This window comes from Fistularia commersonii, chromosome 28, assembly GCF_037954325.1.
Source record: "Fistularia commersonii isolate RoL2024-O1a breed Wild chromosome 28, RoL_Fcom_v1.0, whole genome shotgun sequence".
NCBI lineage: Eukaryota > Metazoa > Chordata > Actinopteri > Syngnathiformes > Fistulariidae > Fistularia > Fistularia commersonii.
In genome coordinates this window covers 5,994,471-6,005,848 of record NC_141311.1, presented here as the reverse complement: position 1 = coordinate 6,005,848, position 11,378 = coordinate 5,994,471, and the positions used below count along the sequence as shown (strand labels likewise).

At 37.6% G+C, this 11,378-nt stretch overlaps 1 long non-coding RNA gene across 1 annotated transcript; it reads right to left on the bottom strand.

The window, feature by feature from the left end:
• Positions 1-2,712: 2,712 nt before the first annotated feature.
• Positions 2,713-10,668, bottom strand: LOC147217333 (uncharacterized). The gene is made up of 4 exons (XR_015108917.1): positions 10,646-10,668; positions 9,699-9,745; positions 2,824-2,881; positions 2,713-2,733 (listed from the first exon to the last, which is right to left on the bottom strand). It is a non-coding gene; the product is annotated as an uncharacterized LOC147217333 (long non-coding RNA).
• Between the last annotated feature and the right edge of the window lie 710 nt (positions 10,669-11,378).

Genomic DNA, 11,378 nt, shown 5'->3' with positions numbered 1-11,378 from the left:
CAGCTTTCACCGCTGATTTGGGTAAGCATAGTAAGGAATTAATCTATAACCACTGTGGGCCCGCTGTGCCGAAATGAGGCTAAAAAGCATCTCTTAGTTTGATATGCTCAGGAAGGCTCTTAGAAAATTGATTTTGTTAAAAATTTCAGAGGAAGTGCCAATCACCTGAGCTAGCAGCCCAAACGTTAAGAAAAAATGTTTACTGCAAAGCAGGACCAAATTAAGACGTCTGAGGATTCAAAGAGAATACCAATTGGCAGTGAGATGCATGGGCCCCAGTGCTCCAGAGCAACATGCCACGATTCCAAGTTCACTCCAATAGACCATTGCAGGTGTCAAGAAGACGTTGGTTCTTGAGGCTTGCTGTAATTGGAGCAATCTGTTCCCTTGGCCTAGAGCGGCTGAGGCAGTTACATATTTGAAGTCATAACCCTGGTAAGATGTCCTCTGTTTTCCGCAATGGGGGGAGTGGAGTGGCTACTCACCCGAAAAGCTCCAGCAACCTGATGCTCTCCACTGTACCAAAACGCCCTTTGACATTCACACTTCCAGGCTGCCAGACCACTGCCAGCATGTTGGAATGCTCAATTCCTGTTCAATCTGTAATTTGAAAAGACAGTTTGAAGAAATGCGGTTGAAGAAAAGACGCTCTTGATGTGTTGCCTTTAAATGTCATACTTTCAAAGATTCTTAATCAAAAAGACAGTCGGAAAAATCTGCCTAACATTATTTGCTCAAGTTCCTAAAGGTTAATCTGCATGCACTGACTGAATTCTAATGGGTTGTGCATACATTACTAATGAATCCTATAGGATATTCGTCTGCACATTGATTGGATATTCAACTGCAAATGTTGGATTTGAATGATAAACTGGTATATAGACTTTATTTTAATGTGATAAAAAACCTCCACAACAACGGAATTGCAATTTTATTGTTTAGAATGTCTGAAGCTTGTACTCTGTACACGGTAGGCTGAATGGTCATGTTATTGGTAGAATTCCACTGGAGCAATGTTGTTTTTTGAATTAAGTATTTTCTAACTTATACATGGGTCTGGGTCTTTAACCCAAGTCTTTTCGGGGTATGAGCCATCTCTTGACTTCTTTCTGGAGCTCTTGAAAGGCTTTTACTTCATTTTTTTGAGGTGGACGGTCATGTCACCAAGGCAGCAAAGACAACATTGAGACCACACACCGGTACAAAGAACAGCCTGATGGGCATGAACCAGGGACATGGGATTACATAAAAAATATATCATAATACGTGGACAGTATCAAAACATGTTAATGTTTTGAGATTTGTAATACCTTTCACATATAACAATAAACCCCCACCCAGGGACATCCTTTATTTTGGGGGTGCCGTGACGTAGGAGCTTGTCAATCGTCTTTGGAACCGAACATTCCAGGTTTGATTCCCGGCTTGAAGTTTTCTTGAGCAAGACGCTGAACTCTTAACTGCTCCCCTGGCGCTGGTGGACAGCAGCCTACTCCTCATAGTTCATCCATGATGGGTTAATTGCAGAGAATGAATTTCCCCACGAGGGACTAATAAATGATACATTATTATATTCAACCCTTCTACCTGAGTTTTACTGTGCTGTCATGAAGCAGTCAATATATCGTGTATTTTTGGAAAATAAACCCAAGTGTTGCTACCTTGTCAACAAATCAGTCCTCTATTCAGTGGTCATTAGGAAACACTGCGTTATTCATCTTCCTGACATTGTGAAAGCCCCTAAATGAACAGAAAGAAAACAATGTCCTTGGCTCATATTTCTTACCCTTGGTATTTAATTTCATTTTAAAAATGTTGCACAGGATGTGGACACAAAATGCCCAACAGGTCGCAGGTGTTCTCTATCAAAGTGCACAACCCATTTGAGAGAACAACATGTCATTTCTCAGTTGGACAGCCAAACAGATGAATGGTCATGCAAATTCTTGCATTATTATTGGAGATGATAGACTCCCATCAAAGCTGCTGGACCAGATGCATTACATTTCCTGGCTCATTGAAATCTTTTTTTTCTTTCCCACTTCATTCTTTTTCAAATTAGACATGCTTTGTTGAAAGATCCTCTGAAGAGAGAGCTCCTTTCAAGGCTGCTAAAACAATTTTAATTCTGTGATAAATCTGCCTTCATCTTAAGTGGCTGTGATTCTTTGGGAAGAAGTGAATGTAATTTGAGATAATATTCGCCCCTTTCAGCTATTTCAAATAAAGTGAGAGAAGACTTGGCGAAACATTTTTGTCTTATCCCTACATTGCTATTTGCCCTTGTGAGCAGTCCACAAGGGCCCCTGAACAAATTAAATTTAGTTTATTAATTGCATCAAAAAAAGTAGCCATCAAATTTTATCAAATTTTTGTCCCAATCCAGAAATCCGAATGAAGCCACCTCACATTTTTACACTTGTAAACCTCAGGTGGCATGATTTGTACCTGACAGCCTGTATGTTGTGAGGCCTCTTGTGACATCTTTGGTTCTAAGCAGGTGCAGCTAGGTTAAATTACAAAATGTAAAGGTATTGTAAAATTGATGTTACAGAATTTCCATAATGCGGTATTCTACCAAAGTGGGGGGATAGGTGTCACAGAAGATGATACATGTACAATGGGAGAACAAGTGTTTGATAGACTGCAGATTTTTTAACTTTTCCCACTTACAAAGCATGTAGAGGTCTATAATTCTTATCATAGGTACTCTCCAACTGTGTCTGATGGAATCTAAAATAAAAATCCAGAAAAACACATTGTATGATTTTTTAAGTAATTCATTTGCATTTTATTGCATGGCATATGTAGTTCATCACTTACCGACCAGTAAGACTTATTAGTTCTTCTTTAAGAAGCCCTCCTGTTTTCCACTCATAACCTGTGTTAAACGCACCAGTTTGAACTCAGTACCTGTATAAAAGACACCTGTCCACACACTCAATCAAACAAACTCCAACCTCTCCACAATGGACCTGCACAAGGCAGGGATGGTTTACAACAGGGGTCCACAAACTTTTTCCACGAGGGCTAAATAACTTTTTCCTTCTCTGACGGGCCAGTTTGTAACAAAAAGCCTGACTATCACAGAGGTGTCTAAACATAAACATTTATTGATTTCCAGAAAGCCACATATAACCAAAATTAATCTTTTCTGGGATTTTGACTGGAAAAAAATCAGAAAATAAATAGTAACATTATTAATGAAATAAATAATAACCAAATAATCCTTTTCAAGTTTTTCACAGAAAAAAAGACCAGGTAAATCACATACTGCAGTAGGGTGGAATAGAATGTTACATTCTATGCACGAACAAGTCACAATTATATGGCCATAATAAAAAAAATAAAAAAAGACCATAATGCATCTCTGTGATTGTTCAGGGGCCAGGCAAATTATGGAGGCGGGTCGTATCCAGCCACCGGGCTGTAGTTCGGGGACCACTGGTTTACAAGACAATAGGCAAGCAGCTTGGAGAGAAGGCAACAACTGTTGGGACAATTACCGTATTTACTGGACTATAAGCCGCTACTCCCCCCCCGCCCCTTTGAACCCTGCGGTTTATATAGCGATATGACGAATCTATAGATTTATCTTCGCTGACGGCCATCGGAGGCGCTCTAGCAGGGATTACAAAAACGAGACAGACGCATGATTTCAATGCAAAGAAGAAGAAGAAGACGCACATTTTTGGCGCACTTAACGCAGCACAACACGCAAAGTATTTTTCAACAACAATGTTTTTGCAGCTACTCGTAATCAGCGTGAATCGTGTATTTAAAACGGCACTCCGAGGCCTGGATGACCAGTGGCCAGAAATTATTTACAAAAACTGGCCGCTTGCGAAGAGCATCCTTTTCCTAGGTTAGGGCGGAGCAGTGTGCAAGAATCCACCTTCACCAAGGAGTTTCCAAAAGTTTGACTGCTGAGTGAAGGGACCAACACAACTTCAGAGGGAACTTTGCCTCGGGACGAAAGTGACATTGCGAACGACACCGACAGAGACTTAAAAGGTGTGTGATGGACATTTTCTGAGGATCATTAACTCCGACACTGAAGAGGAAGTGATTTCAGTGTTTGATCAGCCATGTTGGAAACAATTAAGGTACGTAAATAAACATTTATAAAATCTTTATGTGGAAATATCCCATTTCACATGGCTGCTTATAATTCGGTGCGGGTAATATATATCTATAATTATTTTTTTCTTTTAAACTTTAGTGGGTTGGGCTTATATCCAAATGCGCCCTATAGTCCGGAAAACACAGCATTAGAAAATGGAAGAAGTTCATGATGACGTTCAAGTTCTGTTTTATTATGTGTATATATATATATATATATATATGTACACACACACACACACACATTTATATATATATACACACACACATATATATGTATATATGTGTTTATGTGTGTTGGTGTGTATGTCTGTACATATATTTGTGTGTGTCTGTGAGTGTGTGTATGAAAAGAAACTTTGAAGGTAGAATAAAGATGCAATTATAAAACTAAATCTTGCTTAGTACTTGGGGTGTAACATTTAATAACTTATTATGTATTCTATTAACACAATGCATTGACCAAATAATCCTCATTCCTTGTGATGTATAATTCATAGGCAACACCATGCCATATTTGCTTGCAACAGGCTGGTAGTTAAAACCTTGCTGGCTTTGGATCACATTATTTTAGTTTCCTGGTCCTGGGTGCGATTTGCAGGGAGTTCATACAACAGTATTTGCATGACTTGTGTACCGGGGAAAACAAGTACTTTTGAGTACATTAACATTGACCCTTTTCCAATGGAATATTCAAATTAAATTTTTTATGTATTTCTATTCATAGAAGTATTACATGTATGTGAATGAGCATTTTTGATTTAATATCAACCACTGTCCTCAAAATAGAACAAAGTTGCATTGCAAAAAAAATTTAAAGAATTAAAAATAATCTGGTCATTAAAATACAAGCGTGCGATCTTTGTTTATACAGCAGGTACTTTGATTTGCACTTCTTGCATTATTGTAGGATGATCATTGATGGAATTGATTACTTTGGAACAGTTGCATCTTGGTATAATTTGTGAGGTTTAAATACTGTGACAGCACATACGGTGGGGAGAACAAGTATTTGATACACTGCTGATTTTTCAGCTTTTCCCACTTACAAAGCATGTAAAGGTCTATAATTTTTATCATAGGTACTCTTCAACAGTGAGTGACAGAATCTAACACAAAAATCCAGAAAAACACATTGTATAATTTTTAAGTATTTATTTTGTTTTTTATTGCATGACATAGGTATTTGATAAACAGAAGAAAAACAGAACTTAATATTGGGGACAGAAACCTTTGTTGGCAATTACCGACCAACTTGACCAGATTTGCGCACTCTGCAGCAGGGATTTTGGCCCACTCCTCCATACGGATCTTCTCCAGATTCTTCAGGTTTCAGGGCAGTCGCCAAAGATTTTATTGGGTTCAGGTCTGGGGACTCCAGACTCCACTCCAGGACTCTGAGATGCTCCACATGGAGCCACTCCTTACTTGCGGTGAAGTCGTCCTGTCCCCTTTGCAGAAAAGCATCCCCAAAGAATGATGTTTCCACCTCACAGTTGGGATGGTGTTCTTGGCGTTGTACTCGTCCTTTTTCCTCCAAACACGGCGAGTGGCGTTTAGACCAAAAAGCTCAGTTTTTGTCTCATCAGACCACATGACCTTCTTCCATTTCTCCTCTTTATCATCCAGATGGTTATTGGCAAACTTCAGGCGGGCCTGGACATGTGCTGGCTTGAGCAGATGGACCTTGCGTGCGCTGCAGGATTTTAGACCTTGACGGCGTCGCGTGTTACTAATTGTTTTCTTTGAGACTGTGGTCCCAGCTCTCTTCAGGTCATTGACCAGGTCATTGTCCAGCCGTGTAGTTCTGGGCTGTTCCCTCACCTTCCTAATGATTATTGTTGCCCTGTGATGTGAGATCTTGCATGAATTCCCAGACCACCGGAGATTGACAGTCACCTTGATCTTCCATTTTCTAATAATTTTGCCATCCGTTGTTGCCTTCTCACCGTTGTTGCCTTCTCTGCTTGCCTATTGTACTGTAAACCGTTCCAGCCTTGTGCAGGTCTACAGTTTTATCCCTGATGTCCTAACACAGCTCTCTGGTCTTAGCCATTGTGGAAAGGTTGGAATTTGTTTGATAGAGTGTGTGGACAGGTGTCTCTTATACAGGTATTGAGTTCAATTGGTGCAGTTAATACAGGTTATGAGTGGAGACCAGGAGGGCTTCTTAAAGAAGAACTAATAAGTCTTACTGGTCGTTTGGTGATGAAATACTTATGCCATGCAATTAAATGCAAAAAATTACTGAAAAATCATTCAATGTGTCTTTCTGGATTTTTGCTTTAAATTCCGTCACTCACAGTTGGAGAGTACCTATGATAAGAAATATAGACCTCGACATGCTTTGTAAGTGGGAAAAGCTAAAAAATCTACAGTGTATCAAATACTTGTTCTCCCCACTGTGTATACCGTGTGTGTATATATATATATGTATAAAGTTATTGAATTTCCAGATTCTTTGATTTTCTACGCTCAGTAGTGGTCTACAAGGTTTTTTTCTGACCATGAACTGATTCTTGGGAAGTAGAGGCCTCATAAATCAACCTAATAAATGGGTATAGGACTTAATCACTAAAATGTAGGTCAATTAAGTTTCTAATTAAAGTTTGACCACTAATAGACTACTGTAAGTAGAAAGGGCACATCAACCCAGTTTTTAAAAACCTGCACCTGCCACCCCTTATCTTGAAATGATATTTTTAAGCGCTATACCTTTCTTTTTTTTTCTTCCTTTGCTATCTTCTTATTGTCTCTCTATTTGTATTTATATCCATATTTATTGACCAGATAACTATTACACAGCTGTAACAAAAGAATTTCCCCTAGGGGATCAATAAATTTTATCTTATCTTATGTTAACATCCGCCACATGTTATGAAACTCCGAGGGGTTTCAAATGAGAAAGGATTATACCTTGCTGAACTGAATAACTGATGTTATTATGACCCTGCATGTAAGTTAAAATGACCAAATAATATAGGGTTGATATTACAACTTCTTTCAAGTGTGTGCTAATGTATGAAGAGCTGTCACGTGTAAATAGCATTTAGAAAAAATGTTTCGGACTTTTAAGCGACTGCTGACCGGTTTTGGTGTTTCTTTTCCCTTCGCCCAAAGACTGCAGCCCGATTACAAGTCTCAGTATAACAAAAGGGGGGTGCCATGGCTGGATGGATACCACATTGTTGGTGTTAGAATCTTGAGATAGATATCAGCCATGTTTCATGAAGCAGATGGCCAGACATAATGAATGAAGACTTTGTAGGTTGGGCAGCAGGAAAGCAAGAGATTCATTTGGCTTACAATGAAGGGATTGAAGGGAAATTCAGCTCATCAACTCACCGGTTTAGTTGGCTTTAACTAACATTGGTCACTGTTTTTTTGTCTTATAACTTATATAAACATGCTGCTACAATTGAAACTCAGCATTGCTCAAAAACGCAGTAAGCTATACAAAATTCTGTTTCTATAATGAATAATTTCTAGTATGAGAGAAAAACATTTTACTTTTCTTGATTTTTAAAGTAGTATTATTTGCTTGTTAATTCTGTTTCTTTAAGTAAGATACAGTATATTGTTTAAAGACCTCATTAGGTGAATGTCTGAAATTTGATTACTTTCATTGCAATTTTAGAAATTACATAGGAAACATAATGACAAATGTGTTATTCTACTCATGGATAATATAATGTTGAGCATTTATAGTAAATTATGTTTTGGTTAGTCCACCTACCTTTCTTTTTGTAAAAGAAGGTGGTAAAATCTTTCAGATTAAGCATCTTCCTTCTCATGGCGTTGCTGTGTTTTGTATTCTAATTTTGTCTTGCTCAAGAAGAAAACTTTTTGAATTCATTTCATGCACAAGATCTCATTAAGCAAGTTTTCATTGCATTGCTTTGCCATGCACTTGCTATGCAGACACCAGAGTTTAATTTAATTCATCGTAACTTATTTTTTTAATTCAAGCTACGATTGTTTTTCATCAAATGCAAAGTTTCTTATAAATTTCACTTCAATCTTACATCAGTTTAGAGTTGTTTAGTGGTTTCAGGCTCTTTAATTTCTATCCTAAACCTCCTAAGGGTGCACGAGAGACTGCACCTTATCGTTGCTGGCCGTCATATGTCTACATATCGAAGATGATTATGTGTATGAGTATGAGTAAACATGAACAATAAAGTAATATATAGTTATATTATCAAATTATAGAAGGAAAAAAAATGTGCAAAGCGCTAGCAATTAACAAATGCAGTAGATTTAAGGATGGATTTATATATTCAAATATTACTCTGGACAAAGATTTATCTTATAAAAGGATGAATCATTGTGCTGTCAGCAATGGCCTACCCTGAGGATCAGTCCACATCAGGAGCCACATCAGGGGCAGTCTTTTTGATTCCTGAGGTGTGAAGCTGCTCTAATAGCTTCCATAGCTATGCCTGCATGCTAAACAGTTTCTTTTATTCATCAAAATTACTGGGCAGACACATCCTAAATATCAGTCACACAGCTAAGACTTGTGATGGTTGATAAGCTTAATATGCCACCCAAAACACAACAGATTCATCAGCAATCCATTTTGCAGGTAAGAGAAGTTCCAAGGTGGTGGCAGATTATGACTCACGACCCCTGATAAGAAATGATTGCACCATTATCATCGTCTGCACCATCAAAATACTGAATCTTGGTTCATTAGAATACGGCTGCCAATTTAAATATAAAGGTCTTCTCTGTGGCTGAATTCTTTTTCACATAGAAAAAAAACAAAGCTTAAGATGGATGTTACGATGTGGTTAAAGCACATCTTAAAGACCAAGGATTTAATTAATCGTGTTGCACCAAGAGATATACATTACAATTGAAATTATTAATCATGTCATATAAAATCAGTTCATACTTTAAAAATATTGACATGAAAAATTCTATAAAAGACTATATAGAATATATAGAATTATGGTACTATAGCCATTCATTTTTAAGTGCTCTGTTGCTCCTCAGTTTACTTTTACTATTTACAGATGTGTTTTTTTCAGAGGTCCACAGGCCCATATCGACAAAAGTTTCTTGGTCTAACTTTGATATTAAAAATTCGAATGACTTAAATCGTATTTTTACAAACACTTTTGCTTACATAAACACTCATGCTTACATGATTTCAAGTTGTATTATAAGAATATAACTCGGTCAAATATCTTATTCACTGGTGTACTCAGGTTGGCTTTATTGGTTCTAGAGATTTGTGCCATCATCCAGCTCCTTTAGTTTATCATCATCAACCTCAATAATAATGCAATGTGGTGAAATAATTAAAAATCATTTTGCAGAGAATAGCAATAATAATCTAACATTATAACCACATGTTTAAAACATGCACTTACACATTTTAGGAAGTAAGCCAGCCACATGAAGTTTAAGCTTGGAAAACAATACAGGGTATTATTTACAGGTCATGTAGCCTGAACACTAAACATGAATAATAACAACCAACACCATCTGGGAAACCTCAAAGTTTCACATTAGGCAGTAATGAACATTAGTGTTATGAAGAGGGTCACTGAGTGAAACTAACTCACACAGATTGTTCCTTCATCTGGTTCACCCTTTGAGAAAACAGCAAACGCTGCAATAAACCAGTGAGTGAGTATCAGTTTCACTGCATGTGGATGAAACTGCATCCATACCAAACATGGTGGCTGCACCTCGCCGCCCTGATCTTAAACTCCTATTGACTAATTCAGAAACATGTTTAATGCCTTGCGAAAATGCAGACAGCTTTACGACCCAGATTGTGTGCCTCCTTGTCACACATAATTAATGAAACTACATTTGTTTGGTACATAGGTTGTTAGATATTTCTGTAATTTATTTATTTGGAAAACTGCAGTTGTTTAGTCTCAATTTTACTTTTTAAATAAATAATTCTAGTCACAGCCCCTTACTTATTTTTTTTCTAACTTCCAATCATATAGAGATTTTTTGATTAGGATATCCAACCTCAGGCCAAGGTTTAAGCCTGTGGCAATTTTTGCAACAAAGTTTCCAAAGGCTTTGGGGCAAAAAGGAACAAGCACTTTTCTTAGTGTCATTCAGCTCAAGCACCATATATATTTTACTTTTTCAAATCAAAATGCTTCAACAATCATAACTCTCCACATTCTATTTTTTTGCAATCCAACAATAATGCATGTTACAAAAATCAATCTTAGAAAGGTGCTATATTCTACATTTTTTTCAGTCTTTACATCAAACCTACAAGTCTGCCTCTTTTCACTATAAACACTTGTGTTTTAACCCTCTAAAAATTACAACTGAGCGCAAGCCATTGCAGACTACAGCAGGATCAAGATACAACTGACTCTTCCCACTAGCTTTGGCGTAGCATTGAAGATGATATTTGCTAGCTCAATTCATAAGCCTTGCACAAGAACAAAATATTTCAACACGTTTCAACACAGTGTTTATGTGACATCGAGCAGGCTACTGATTACAAATGTATTATTTCAAACTGTATTTTACATACCTTTGAAATAGCGATGAACAGAGTGTATTTCTGAATGTGCTCTCAGCTAAAGCACCATATTTACACACTGTAACCTGACCAGCGAGTAGCAGAACTGGGTTTTCCCTGCTGGGCCGCGGAAATAGCGACATTTAGTGGTGCCAAATATTTCATCATACATATTATTGCCAAAGGAGTGATTTCTAATGGATGGTAAGGCAAAAACTGACGAGGACAGCTGGGTTCGATTTTACTGTTACTTGAGGTTTTCCTCCATTCTCTCCAATAAAAAGATATGCAAATGCTATAATTTTCAACAATAACACAATTGTTCTATTGACTCAAAATACAAAAGCTGCACAGCAAGATCATCTGAGAAGCAAAGGAACCATCACTCTGTCTGTATTGGATAACATATACCGTCGTTATTTATCCTACTGTAACTCAAAATGGTTTTGTTTTAACGTATTCCCACCTTCCCTCTCTCACATCAGAGGCCTTTTGCATCACACCGGATGTGTGAAATCGTGTACATGACCATGGGCAAGCAGCAAGAACAAGAGCAAACTGGAATGTTTCTAACATGTCACATTTGTTTTTCTCTCCTCTTACTGAGTGTACTTGCAACAAATCATACAATCCATTATTTATTTCTGTATGTGCGTGCGTGTGTGTGTGTGTGTGTTAGAGATAAATAGATAATAGAGTCAGAGACGGAAAGAGTTATATCTCTCTCCGTTTCCATCTCTACAGA